We start from the raw sequence: 14,728 nt of genomic DNA, 5'->3' as shown, positions 1-14,728 counted from the left end.
CTATAGTAGCAGCGTAAGCATCTTGTGTTCTGCCCCAAGGAAGTGCCTTAGTCTTGACCTGGGGAGTGCACCTCTGCGGGCGTGCATGTATTCCGTACAATAAATGGGATGTTCAATAACAAGACAGGAGAAATTTAAGAGGTGTGGAAATGAAGCTTGCTACAGGATTGACCTGACTCCTTCTCTCCAATTAATTTAATTGGGAGTTTTGGTTTACTTAGCGCTTTTTATCCATCCATAGATCTAAAAGCACTTTATATGAGAATGCAAATGTCAATATCCTCATTTTGCAGATGGGAGAATAGGGGGCAGGAGAGGTTAAATGAGTTGGCCAAGGTCAGCAAGTTTAGTGCTGGAGCCAGGAGTAGATACACACACTCATAGCCTAGTGGTGCCGAAGTTTTCAAGCAGTGCTTCAAGGATCCCCCCTGGGGTTCCTCACTGAGGAGGTTACCAATGGGCAGGCAAACATTCCTGAATGACAGCTTGCATATCACTACTGATTTTCCCTTGCCATGCATAGTCATTGCGGAGTACTGGGGATGCTCTAGGGTGCAGAGCCAATGCAGAGAGCTAGGCCAGTGTGTGACTTTGGAGAAGTGTGAATTTCAAAGAAGAGCTGTGTTTCAGTTGCTGCATTATTTTGGGAAGTGGGAATTTGGAAGGTTCACATTAAAAGGCACACTGAATCAAATTTCTACCCGCTTTCTAGCAGGGTGGAACAGGACTCAGCACCATCACTAGACTCCTGCCACAGCAGAATCTGCACGTTCCTTGCACTGAGCAATAATGTGACTATAATATTTTATTGTATATACTGCCTGGCTCACGATCCCTGTAGCAAACACAATTGGCTTTCAGTTTTAAGTATTATTATGAGAGAGAGAGGGAGAGAGCCTAAGCCCAGAAGTGGAATATTTAGGGATAAGAACAGAACATGAATTTTAACAATAAAACCAGAAAGGCCGCTTGGTATATAGCATTTGGGTAACCCTCTGGGATCGACTTCTAAAGATTACCATATGTTCTGTCCCTGGGAATATGAAAAATGAAGTGAAAATATGCTTTGTGGAAAGACATTCTTTATGGCACAGGGAGAACTGTAAACTGAAATAAATACAATGCCTTCTGAGTGCTACTCAAGACGCCAGTGACCTATCAATTTCACAATTCGCGTAAAAGGGAACGAGAGGGATGACAGGTCTTTCCCAGCAGAGTAGGTGATATACTGTAAGGAGCTCTAGACCTGCTCTTGATTATTAACAGAGACTAATACAGAGTTAAGCAGGTCCTGAAAATGCCTGGAGCTAGTCTGGGAAGTCTCTTCTCTTTTTGCTATTCTGGAAACACAAGGTGGGACCCTAATATTCAGAGGGAAACCAAAATGGCCAAGGGATTGGAGCAAATTCTCCACAAGGAAAGGCTGACCTACTGTATTCAGGGCATTTTAGTTTTTTAAAAATGACAAGTGGGACCTGCACTAAAGTGTGGACTGCTCCTGTTCACGGTTTCAGCCAACCATACATTCCATGACATTCCATGACATTCCTCCTTCCACCTGGTTTTCTGTCTCCCACCCCATCTTTCAACAACCAGGCAGCATTCTGTGACTCCTGAGCATCCTCATTGGGTTGCTATTTGTTTTTAATTCCCCCAATTAGGGTCTCTTTTCCTCCCTAAGAATTTTTGTGCATTTGCAAACTAAGGCGCTCTCCCGAGTTTGCCAATACCTCTCTCTTGTTTGCGGGTTGCATCATTTTGACCAAATAAGCCCTTGCACCCATGCTGAAAAATCAGAAAAAGAAGGAAAGGTGATGAGGAGTCAAGGGATAGAAAGGATCTCCCTTCCAGACTCATTCTCCTCTGATGAAATTGGTAAGAGTACTCTCCAAATACTCTAAAACAGAGGTTCCCAATTAGCTAAATACTGCAGGCCCCCTGTTTTTTGAAAGCCAAGCCATGGACCCCCTACTTTTAAATTTTTGATATCTCTATGGTGATTTTTGCTCTGTGAATGGTGCCACGGACTCCCTGGGTGAGTCATGCAGACCCCCCCCCCCGGGGCCCGCAGATCAGCAGTGAGGAACGGCTGCCTCAAAACATTATTTCTTAAGCAGATTGGACAATGATTCCATCTTGTGCATGCAGGTGACTGTCCCTCCTACTGCAATTGCTGCTGTGCCCATGTTTGCTCATGAGAAACTGAGCTTGTTTGTTTGTTTTGCACTGATCTGAAGATAATTGTGGGAACTGTAGTTTTGCCTGGCTTTTTTCAGGAAGGGCCTTTATGGGTTTCCCCAAATGGTGGTTGCATCGTGGAGCTCGACAGATGATGGTCAAATGTCGCCTTGCACTTTGGGATTACCTCCTCTTTTAATCTTAAAGTGCTGAAACACTCGCTGGTAAAAGCAATTTATTTTCCCACCGTAACAAAAAATATTTTCTGTTTTATTCCCAAAGCACACTCAGGATTAAGGCAGCAGAAGGCAGTGAAATGGGAAATATGATGACAGGAAAATGCTCCCCCCTTTAGTGGGGTCTTTAGTAAAAAGTGTGAGAACTCCCGTGGGAGTTGTTCTATGCCCTGCGCATGAGAGTCCAATCGCTCCCATTCAATCACTCCCATGCCTTCCTGCTTTTCCAGCAGTTCTCTCCTGTGCATGAGAGCCAAACCAGTCTTCTAGCCTTGAACAGACAGCTCAGACAGACTGATGGATTAGGAGGGATCGGTGAATCGGTCAGTTTTGCTTTCTCATCTTTCCAGTCTTAAGTTCAGTTTTCCACATTTTCACATCCGCTTGCGATCCCTCCCCCCCCCCTTAAGTCCTCAGGAAAACTAATCAGCATTTCAGTGTGAATTGCTGGAAGTGCAACCGCAGGGATCATTCAATGTGCATATAAAGGGTTAATCCTGTCAGTGTTAAAGTGTTAAGGTTTGTTCAGTTTTCTCACTAAAGTATCGTCAGGATTTCTTTCCTCTCTGGACTTGGTCTGTGCTATTTGAACGACTTTGGTAACATTAATTTTCCCTAGTATGCAGTCGTACCTGATGTACATATTTTTGCAAAGCATTCCATCACCACCCCCAAGATAATGCAGTTTTGTATGCTCTTTTCGGTGGCATGTGCATTTTTGTATGCACTACTTGGCATTGCAAAATTGGGAGAAGTGCACGTTTCAAAAGGTGGCTGTGCCTCAGTTCAGTGCATTCTTTCGGAAAGTGCAAGTTAGGAGGAGGAAGCTGACAGCCAGTGCCATCGCCTAGACTGGTTGAATGTAAGGTGAGGGCAGGCAGACCAAGCTTGGTGAGCCCTTCTTGCTCTCGTGAACCAGCCTCCTCTGGGTAAATTACTGCTCAGCAAGTAGCCAAGAGTTTTCTCTTTATTTGGTCAGGACATTATTGGCTCAAGCCAACTGAGCCAAGGCTCAGATAATGGCGAAACCCCCTGTTATGTAATGGATTTAACACTTTTTATATTACAAGGCCTGGGGACACGGGTGGCACTGTGGGTTAAACCACAGAGCCTAGGACTTGCTGATCAGAAGGTCGGCGGTTCAAATCCCCGTGATGGGGTGAGCTCCCATTGCTTGGTCCCTGCTCCTGCCAACCTAGCAGTTTGAAAGCACATCAAAGTGCAAGTAGATAAACAGGTACCGCTCTGGTGGGAAGGTAAACAGCGTTTCCGTGAGCTGCTCTGGTTCGCCAGAAGCGGCTTAGTCATGCTGGCCACATGACCTGGAAGCTTTATGCTGGCTCCCTCGGCCAATAAAGCGAGATGAGCGCCGCAACCCCAGAGTCGGCCATGACTGGACCTAAATGGTCAGGGGTCCCTTTACCTATGTTACAAGGCGCGTTCTAACCAATGGTATAAGCGCTGGTAGACAAACCTCCTAATGGCAAGTAAGTGCATGCACTTTCAACTGTCAACAGTCAGTTCTTGTTGGGGCTTTTATTGTGTAGTCCTGTGAGTTCGGGGTTTTGTTTTTCCTATGAGTGAGCCATTGTCACTGACAATGTTGAATAAACATAGTTGAGGAACTTACACTGCCTTGGGCTTCTGACTTTTCCTGAACATTTAACACCCCCAATCTGACATCATATTTATCAGGGGAGAGGAACCTCGATGGTAGAGCCAGGGCTGGATTTAGGTTTGATGAGGCCCTAAGCTATTGAAGGTAATGGGGCCCTTTATATAGCGGGTGGGGACCATTACCTACATCATAGGAGCCTACACAACACAAAACACTGTTGCTGTATGTAGGTTTTATTTTATTTGTTTTTTTATCTTATATTTTGGAAATGTACATCCAGGTGTTTTTTTCTTTAATTTTTTTGGGGGCCCTAGAGAGTGGGGCCCTAAGCTATAGCTTGTTTAGCTTATACAGTGGTACCTCGGGTTATGAACTTAATTGGTTCCGGAGGTCCGTTCTTAACCTGAAACCGTTCTTAACCTGAGGCAAGCTTTCGCTAATGGGGCCTCCCACTGCCACCGCGCTGCCAGTGCACAATTTCCATTCTCATCCTGGGGCAAAGTTTGCAACCCGAGGTACCACTTCCAGGTAGTGGAGTTGTGTAACCGGAAGCGTTTGTAACCCGAGGTACCACTGTACGTAAATCCGGCACTGGGTAGAACACACACACACACACACACACACACACACACATATATTGGGCAGAGTATGGGGGGGTCATAGTTCAAGGGCAGAGAACATGTTTTGCATTCCAAGAGTTCTGAGTTCAAAGCTTCATGAAACCACTTAGAAGGATCAGTTAAGACCTCCACCTTGAGCCCTGGAGGACCCTAGCAAGAGAAGAGAATACTATTAGAATACTATTCTAGGTGAACCAATAGTCTGGCCTGGTAAAAAGCACCTTCCTATGTCCTGTGAGAGAGTAACTAACTGACCTTGATTCAGTGACATCCCCAAATGATACCTGTTTTACTCCAAAGAAATATCCTAAATTTACAGAAGGAAACAAAATATGAAAGGGGGAAATTGGGGGGGGGAGTGCTATTCATGTTAGATTTTGTAAAGCCATTCAGTTTTATGAAAAGCCTAATATCTAAGCCTAAACTAAGTAGACAGTGATCCTTTAACACCCTGCCTTTTCACACATCCCACCATTCTATTGTTTAGGGGGACTTCGGTTGCTTATTCTTTCACCTTCCAAAGTCCTTGGAGGCTAATTCCACTAGAATACTTAAATCTGCAAAATATATAGGTTTTCCCCCTTCTTCTTTTGAGGGAAATGATTGTACAGGATTCTTTTGACTCTTTAATACACATTTACACACTGCCCAAGAAATTCCTCTTTCAATTTCTATTAAATCTCTATTCATACTCCTTTCTCTGGGATCAAACTCTGCCGAGGAGTCTAGTTTAAGCTGTTCGCTGTCTTAAAGAAGAAGATCTATTAATTTAATCATTTCTATGAATCAATTCTAAATGATCTCGGCAGAGAAAATGTGTTAGCCATTTAAATCCCATCATTACATATTATATAATAATTACCACTAATTTCTACGTTGGCTGGGCCTCCATATTGCTTAACACACCTAATGTATTCAGGCTATCCACTTTACCAAATCTTTTTCTGACTTTTCATGTTAGACTTGCCACTTGCAAATGGACATAGACCAAGGTCTCAAAATAATAATTCCTGCAAAAGGTACTATATGGATAAAGTCCTTCCTCTGTGAAGGTCATCAATGATGTGGTCTTTTGGGTGCATTCTCTTGGGAAGCAGGAAGACTGTCTTTCCACACTGTATTTAGAATTCAGTTCCACAATTTTGTTTGTGACTATGGCCTGCAAGCTGCTTATTCATATGCTCTTGCACAGCAGTTATCACTTATTATTTTATTGTTTAAGTTTTCTCTAGGTCCACATACCTTGTACAGATCTTTACGAGCTCTTGGTGCTAGTGAGGAATAGTTTTATTCACCTGGGCCTTTGAATCCACAATGTGTGTTTCCGATCACTGCTGAGCCAAAGTTGCATTGAGGTGACACTTCAGCTCGAAGCTGGATGCGTACCATGCAAAAAACATAACTCCAATTTTTGTTCTTCTAGGGTTGTGTTGGTGGAAGCAAGCTGCCCCTTTCCTCCAGCTGCCACCACAGAGTGCCTAGGTGAATGGGCAGTGCTGCTACCTGACCCTTCTGGGTTGTGCTGGGACTGCCATGGTGTCAAAAGGCAGGGGAGGAACTTCTATTGCCCTGGCAAGGGAAGAACACTCTCCTTTTCCTTCCTGCACAATGGGCAAACTATCAAAGTACCCCTACCAAAACCGTAGCAAAAGGAATGGGTTGTCTACACTTCCTACAAACAAGGCTGTGAATCCAAACCCACTCACTAGACTTTAGCTTCCTGCTTCTTTAGCCGTGTTCTAAAACAGGCTTCCTCAACCTCGGCCCTCCAGATGTTTTGAGACTACAACTCCCACCATCCCTGGCCACTGGTCCTGCTAGCTAGGGATCATGGGAGTTGTAGGCCAAAAACATCTGGAGGGCCGAGGTTGAGGAAGCCTGTTCTAAAATGATTTGAATGCTGTTTTGATGGGTTCTTTCTATTTTGCATTGGTAGACTGTTATTGGCCAATTGTTTTAATGCTGAAATTGTTAGCCACCTTGAAATCTGGTAGGGCCTGAAGGCACATGAAGCCAACACCTTGTTGCAGCTAAGCAGCTCTGGATCCGGTTAGTGCCTGGATGGATAGCCAACCAGCAACTGCATGTGTGCTCCCTTGGGTTCCTTGTAGGCTTGGGTGCATATGGAAGGGGGGGGGGAAACAAAAATAAGAGGCTGATCCATGAATGAAATTGTTGCACCGTGTTATGCAGATAACCCACAAGGAGTGATTTCAAACATGACAAGAAGAATGGATACTCTGGACCAGGGGTGGCCATTTGTCTTTCAAATTTCTGGTGTGCCCAGTGTGCGCCCAAAATTTGGCACCCTCCCTGCCTCTTTCCTTCCATTCTACATGTGCACTGCAGCATAGTTGTGATGCCCTATGACACCCTTTTGGCCCAGTGTGGGGGGAACCAGTCACGCTGCCTAAATCCACTTCTGCCTGGACAATTTTTTGCGTGTGTTACTTTGAAACCCAGGAACTCCTTTTAAAATAATAATAAAAATGAAGACTAGTTAAAATCTGCTCTGGGACACATGTTTTCCCACAACTACCTTCCAGTTTTGCATTGCTCTGCCATATACCCTCTATATATTTGATGGGGGTCAGAAGCGGTCTTGATGTAGGCTGATTGAACTTGGTAGAATCACAAGAGACGTCTTTGGCCCCTGATTCTCACTTCTCCTGCATCTGAAAAAAGTGCACCACGGCTGATGTTCTGAGCCCTGAGGGTCCTGTTATGTAACCAAAATTAGTATTCCTTCCTCAAGTTTACAGCTCATTTCTGATACAGGGCTGAGCCTAATGTTAATCAATGCAGCGCTCTGCTGTCTTTGACTCTGATCTGTCAAGTTTGTGCGGCTTGTCCCATCCCTAATTTTTTGCCCTTACCAGCCACCTAGCACCTCAACGTCACACACCATGTCAGGATTAGAAACTTTTGACAGATCCGTAATCATCTTGCGCTCATCAGCACTGTGGATGTTAGTCACTTCATTTCCACAGTCTAACAGTTAATATGCCTTAATTTCTCTCACTTTGTGAATATTTAATTCCTCCCTTTTCAACATCATTTTTAGGTTGTGTGAATCATTTTCAAAGCCTCTTTTGCTATTCTCCCTCCACTATCATCTGCATATTTTATGAAATGGCACAGTTGAATCTCTGAGGGCCCTTGATAAAAATGAAACTGGCAGGCTGTTCATTAGTTGTTTACCTGGAGCTGTATGAAATCCGTAGAATGGCGGGATCCCATTTGGATTTGAATTAGGCTATTCTGACACATAAGAATAGGAAACCTTCCCTGAATGCATCCATTTCTCCCTTTTCACTTCCCAATTAATAGATTTTTATTTTTTTTTGGTAAAGCATTCTTTTGACTGGCTTAAGCAGCACTGGTACTTTGGCATCCAAACATTTCATTCTTAAAGCAAAGAGCTGTGATCTTCAGCGAATTAACATTAATGAGGAATTTGAGGAAATGCTAGAGAAGTCCTTTTTAAAGAGAGAGAGAGAGAGAGAATCAAATAATCATAGAAAACTGCTTGTGCTCTCAGTGTTTGTTCAGATGCATCTCTTCAGACCCAGCCATTCCTCACAGTAGTAGTAGATTTTCAGGCTGCAAGAACATCCCCAGTCACTCGAATAAAAACAACAGCTCTATGCAAGCAAGAGAATGTGTACATAGTATCCCTGCTTCCACTGAAGTGCATAAGAAAGCTGACTCACACAGACCTCAGTGTACACAGCAAAGCACCAGGAACATCATGTCTTCATTGCTGTCAACGGCTATCAGCCTGAAAGTGGTGAGAGCTCCGAAATTGGCATGGGGAGGGAAATCACATGGGGTAGCCATCTTTTCCCCTCCTTACAACCCCTGGAAACATTATGTTATGTAGCACAAATGTGTATAACCTGTAGCTAGCCAGATGTTCTTGGACTCCACCTCCCATCAGCCTTGGCTAGCAAGGGATGATGGGAATCGAATTCCGCCAACATCTGGAGGACCATAGGTTAGTCCCCAGCACTGTAGCACCTTTCCTGCCACCATTTTTAAAATGTGCAACCAAAGTTACAATTCCTAGCCTCCATAACCTTCAACCTGGGACATCCTTGGAATTACAGAAGCCATCCCAGCTTCTGACTTGATCCCAGAACATCCCATTTCCCCCTCCCAGCGCTGCCACTACCAAGCTCGCAGAGGAGGATGAGCTGGTGCTTGCAGCCAGCGCTGGCCCTTGAAGTGGTGCCATGCTCTCACCTGAGTCACCTGACAGGGCTGCACCAAAAGACATGCACCCCGATTTTCATCAGGAGAAAGTTGGAGGGTATGCCTTTTTGCCTCTAAGGCTGTGGTGGGGAATCACAGACCTGCGAGCCAAATGCAGCTCTTTAGGCCTCTCTGTTTGGCTCTTCACATCCTCCTTGGATGTTCTGCTTGGATGGAATGACCCCAGGTCCAACCCAATACATTTTGCTTCTTGAGGCAAAACAGGAACTTAGAACTTTGGTGTATGATTCTTACAGCATATAATGCAGGAGAAGGTCACTTTTAATTCAAATGATAGTTCCCATTCAGTTTATTTGATAAGGTGGGCACACATATTTTTTTTTTACGAGCTGGCAGGGTTTGGAAGATTCACATTATTTTTTAATAAAAAAAATTATATACTGCTATGTCATTAAATAAATATCAAAGCAGTCGACAGCAATAAAACTGTACAATAAAAACAACATTTAAAAGTTAAAAACAGACATCAGTTCACCATTGTGGAAGGGTGTGTTCTTAGTTGCCGGTACACGCCTGACAGAATAGAAATATTTTCAGCAGGTGGTTAAAAGTTGGCGCAGAACTTGTTCTGCCTGTCACCATCTTTACCCAAGGGAAATACAGTAAATGACTTTTCTCCTGGGGATGTGGCCTCTCAAATGAGAATGTAGAATATTTCCAAGATTTCTATTTGTTTATCTATTTTCTTAAGGAAGGGCAACAGGGGATTAAAATGATTTCATTTTGCACGTGGAGGGATGCATTTCAAAGCACGTTTTGCAAAAAACAAAAACCTGACTTCAAATAATCTGCAATAAAAACTCTGAACATGTCTTGTCAGAATGAACTAGTCAACATTAGGCAGTGTTGCACAATGACAGGGATGAGGTGAATTAAGACAGTCTTCCCCAACCTGGTGCCCTCCAGATGTTCTGGACAATTACCAGCAGCTCCTGCCAACATAGCCAACTCTCAGGGTTTTTGAGAATTGTAGTCAGAAACATCTGGAGGACACCAAGTTGAGGAGGGCTGACTTAAAATATGCCTTGGCATACCAAAACTGGCCTGAGCCTTTAGATTGTCCTCTCTGAAGCCCTTCTTTGGGTTCTTCCAGAAGTGAAGGAAGCCACAAGCTGTGGCTGCATGGGACTCAATGCTGATTCGTGACATTTTCGTCCCCAATTCCTTTTAAAAAATAATAATACCAAGAAGCACTCAAGCCCTGTGCTCCAAGGTAGGTCAACCCACTGTTTCAATTTCCCACAGAATGCTCCCAACATTGCATGATTTCAGGGCATGATGGGAAATGAAAATAGCAGTTTAGTTGTCTAGGAAGGCAGAGAGCATTGGTCAGAACACCATTTCTGCTGTCCACTCCTGCCGCATAAATTTTCTAGGGCTCATCAGCAGAAGGGGATGTCCACCAGAGTGTATTTTCCCCAGGGCTTTCTCAAGCTGAGAACCAGCCCTTGCTTGACCCCTTTCTCCACATATTATTTAAATTTATATTGTAAACTCATTGGGACAGGGATCTTTCACCACTGCTTTGGCTCTTAACTGTAAAGAAAATGGAAATCCTATACAAAGGAATTGTGCCACACAAATAAATAAATAGTCGATCATGGTTTTTACACATGGAAATAAAAGGCATTTTCGCTTGGCTTTCTAAGGCAAATGTTGCCTGAGCTCTATCATTTCTGCTGTAGTTTGTTGGTTACGGAAGAAGAATGGGGGAAAATGCTATTTTCCTTCCACTAGTATTCCTCTCATTCGTGTGTGTGTGTGTGTGTGTGTGTGTGCGCGGGCGCACACACACACACACACAGAGAGAGAGAGAGAGAGAGAGAGAGAGAGAGAGAGAGAGAGAGAGAGAGGCTTGATGGGAAAGGCAGACTCAGTGGTTTGCAATGTGGCATTTCCCCCCTCTTGCTAAGCAGACCAGAGACCTGACATTTGATGTTGTTTGTTTGAAATGATAAACTTAATCATGAGTGAAATGTTAGGAAGTGACAGGGCTGGACGTGGTAAGGTCACTTCGCATTTGAGCCAAGTACAACACAGCTTTCCCTTTAATTGCACTGCCAGGCTTTGCCGTCTGGAGAACCTAGGCATTTTGCAAGTAGGGAACTGAATCTGTCTTTGCGATAATTAAACCATGGACCTCTGTAAAGACTGCCAAATCTGCCATATGGTAGTTTTATGACCGAGACTGCTGTTATCTCTGGAGAAAGCAAACGTTCCTAATCTCATTTTAGTTATCTGTGATCAGAACCCATCTTTCCAGAGGGCAAAATGCAGGCTTTCCAAATTGTCACATGATCTTCTAAAGCAATGGCATATTACTCACTGTTGCGGATTAATACAATAAAGCAAAACAAAAGTGTAGAACAACAAACAACAACAACACTGCCCATTGCCGGAGCACACCATGGTCTGACGTGCTCATACCTCATACCATGAAGAAGGCCTGAGACTCCTCTTTACTCAGTGAAGAATCCATTGGTGAAAACTTTGATGGGGTTACAGTCTGCCACAATCTAGCTACCTGGCATTATAGAAATCAGGGACAGCCAACACAATGCCCTTCAGATATTGATAGACTACAATTTCCATTATCCCTGACAGTGCTGGATTTGGTGTGGTGCAGGTGGTTCCGCCGCATGGGGTACCAAGCCAAAGGGGTGCAAAACTGAGAAGATCCATAATTGAGAAGATCCATTTGGGGGCACCAAATTTTGGCCTCATGCAGGGTGCCATATTACGAAAGATTACCAAAGTCCACCCCTGTTTTTGACCATCCCTGGACATTTGGGCTGGGGCTGATAGGAATTGTGGTTCAACATTTGGATGGTTGAACCAAGGCTATCCTTGACGCAAGTGCAGAACTCAGCTCCCTCTTCAGGTGTAGAAGGGAAGAGGGCTCCAAATGACCAAGCCCCTGATTTGGTCAGGCATGGTGTAAATCTATCACTCACTCTTCAAATTTATGAATTTTAGCCCCATCCTGTAATGCAGAGCTGGATGGCCTGTGGCGCTCCAGGTTTTATTACATTACAGCTCTCATCAGCCATGACCATCAGCCATGCTGGCTGAGAATGATGATTAGTTGGAATCTTACAACATCCAGAGGGCCACAATGCTGTAATGCAGGCATCCCCAAGCTTCGGCCCTCCAGATGTTTTGGACTACAATTCCCATCATCCCTGACCACCGGTCCTGTTAGCTAGGGATCATGGGAGTTGTAGGCAAAACATCTGGAGGGCAGCAGGTTGGGGATGCCTGCTGTAATGTGTTTGAGAGCTCCATTAGAACCTACTTATCATAGAAATGCAGGTTATCGCACAGGGTTGCATTCTATCAGGACTAACCTTTCAGTGCTGCAGTTCAGCAGTGGTGGGTCCAAATTGGGTGGAACTAGAATCAAGGAAGGGACGCGGGTGGCGCTGTGGCTTAATCCACAGAGCCTAGGACTTGCCGATCAGAACGTCGGCGGTTCAAATCCCTGCAATGGGGTGAGCTCCCGTTGCTTGGTCCCTGCTCTTGCCCACCTAGCAGTTCAAAAGCACGTCAAAGTGCAAGTAGATAAATAGGTACCGCTCTGGCCGGAAGGTAAACGGCGTTTCCGTGCGTTGCTCTAGTTTGCCAGGAAGCGGCTTAGTCATGCTGGCCACATGACCCAGAAGCTGTACGCTGGTTGGCCGAGATGACAGGCAGAATCCGTGACCAAGGAAAAGAGACAGCGGAAGAAGAATGGAGAAAATTCAAAAGTTACCTTAAGGACTATTATAAACTCAATGAATGTTAGAGTGTTTTGGTTCTTAGGAACAAAGGGATACAGTGACATAAGGTTAGAATATAGAGATGACTAAGATGATTGAGGTTGGAAAGTAACAATTGGGAGTTGCTATAAAATTATGGACATTGGGATGCAGAAAGGGGGGGTATGGGGAAGTCCCAGAAAAGAGGTTTATGAAAATATGTTATGAAATTATACGTGTATGTTTGTCTTCCTAAGTGTTTGTTTGTTCTTTAAAATTTCGTAAAACCAATAAAAATCTTATATATAAAAAAAAGAAGAAGCTGTACGCTGGCTCCCTCGGCCAATAAAGCGAGATGAGCACTGCAACCCCAGAGTCAGTCACAACTGGACCTAAGGGTCAGGGGTCCCTTTACCTTTACCTAGAATCAAGGCAGGTGAGGCTAACTCCTTTCTCTCTTTTGTCTACTACGTTCTCTTTGTTTTTGTGCTACTCCTTTCTCTCTCTCTCTCTCTCTGCTACCCATTTTCTCCCCTTCCTTGTCTCCCCCACATGAAAGTACGCCGAGGGCCTTGTGAAATTGGCCCAAGGGCCACATGTGGCTCTAGGGGCATAGGTTGCCCCCCCCCAGCTGTATATCTTTAGATGAACTTTCTACATTATCATTTCCTTACAAGTTTCTGGCCTGAGTACTGATTCTAAACAGGTTTGGGGGCTGATATTCAGATGAAGTCCCATTTAACTCGTAAGTTCCCTGGGAAACCCATGACCTTCATCGTATTTATGTGGCACACAGCTACTGTTTATCAGGATATTTCAGGTCTGTGAATCTCTCTCTCTCTCTCTCACTTTCTTTTTTTAAACAGCAAAATTCTAGTTATATAAACTAGATAATGCAGTCTGCTATAAATCACCCGGGTTGTCCCTTGATATTTTGAAAACTGATGAGGCTGCCGATTCTTGCTTCTTACTTTGTATGCAAATGATGAATTATAGATGGGGAAATAGGAAAAAGAAGGTTTTTACTCATTTACTGGATTGAAAGGGACTGGATTAGTGAGTGAACACTAGTACCCTTGGACTATTTATTGTGACATTGCTCAGAAATATTCAAACTCCCAAAGCCTTCAAATCACCGGGGACATTGTTAGCCTTCTTCAGGAATTATTAACATGTACAGAAATGTATGAGCCTCACTTTATAATAATTAATCAGGAGCTGTTGATTAATAAAGCTCATTTTTTTTCATCCCGATGATTCAGGGTATTATCCAAAGGACAGTGTCCTTGTCATATTGATTAAGAAACTAGACTTTGCAGGGAAAGAAAGTGCACAAATAGCTGTGCCTCATCCTTCCTTTCAGTCTCCCCCACCTCCCATCTTGCCACCTCCCCAATAAAATAAATATTGAATGAGAATATTAACTCGTTAACCTTGACAACAATTTGTAATTTTCATAAGGGGGTAAAAAACTCGCATATTCAGCAAATAAATCGCTGTGGGGATTTCTGGGAAACAAATTGGAGGGAATGAAGAATGCTGCCATATGAATTCTGTCATTTTTATGGGCCGCTGTGATTAATTTGTTTGTTTAGGTCCCTCAATTAAGGCCACAAATACAGTAATGTGTCAGGAGCAAGCTAACTGGAACTGCTAGTGTGGGGTGACTTCTAAGGTCACCCAAGGCTTAGGTTTCCCTGTCATCCTACAGTTCTAAGTCCAAACCTACATTTCCCATTCTGCTCAAAGTCACTTGACTTCTGTCTGGCTTCCCTACAAAGATTGTTTCAGGCTCCTCGTGGTGATAAGCACGTCAAAGAGACAGTCCTGCCAAGAGACCAACACATGCTGGGGTTCCAGTTGTTGGAAACCACAGGAGGAGAAAGTGTTCTTGTGGTCAAATCCTGCTTGTGTGTTTCCCACAGGCATCTGCTTGTCCACTGTGAGAACAGGATAGTGGACTAGATGGGCTATTGCCCAGATTTATGTTCTTATATTCCTATTTCATTCTCTGCAACAACTTGATTTGATTGGTATTGCTGCTCTCATCATCTTTACAAGACT

The sequence above is a fragment of the Podarcis bocagei genome, assembly GCF_964188305.1.
Source record: "Podarcis bocagei genome assembly, chromosome: 5".
NCBI lineage: Eukaryota > Metazoa > Chordata > Lepidosauria > Squamata > Lacertidae > Podarcis > Podarcis bocagei.
This window is presented reverse-complemented; position numbering follows the sequence as displayed.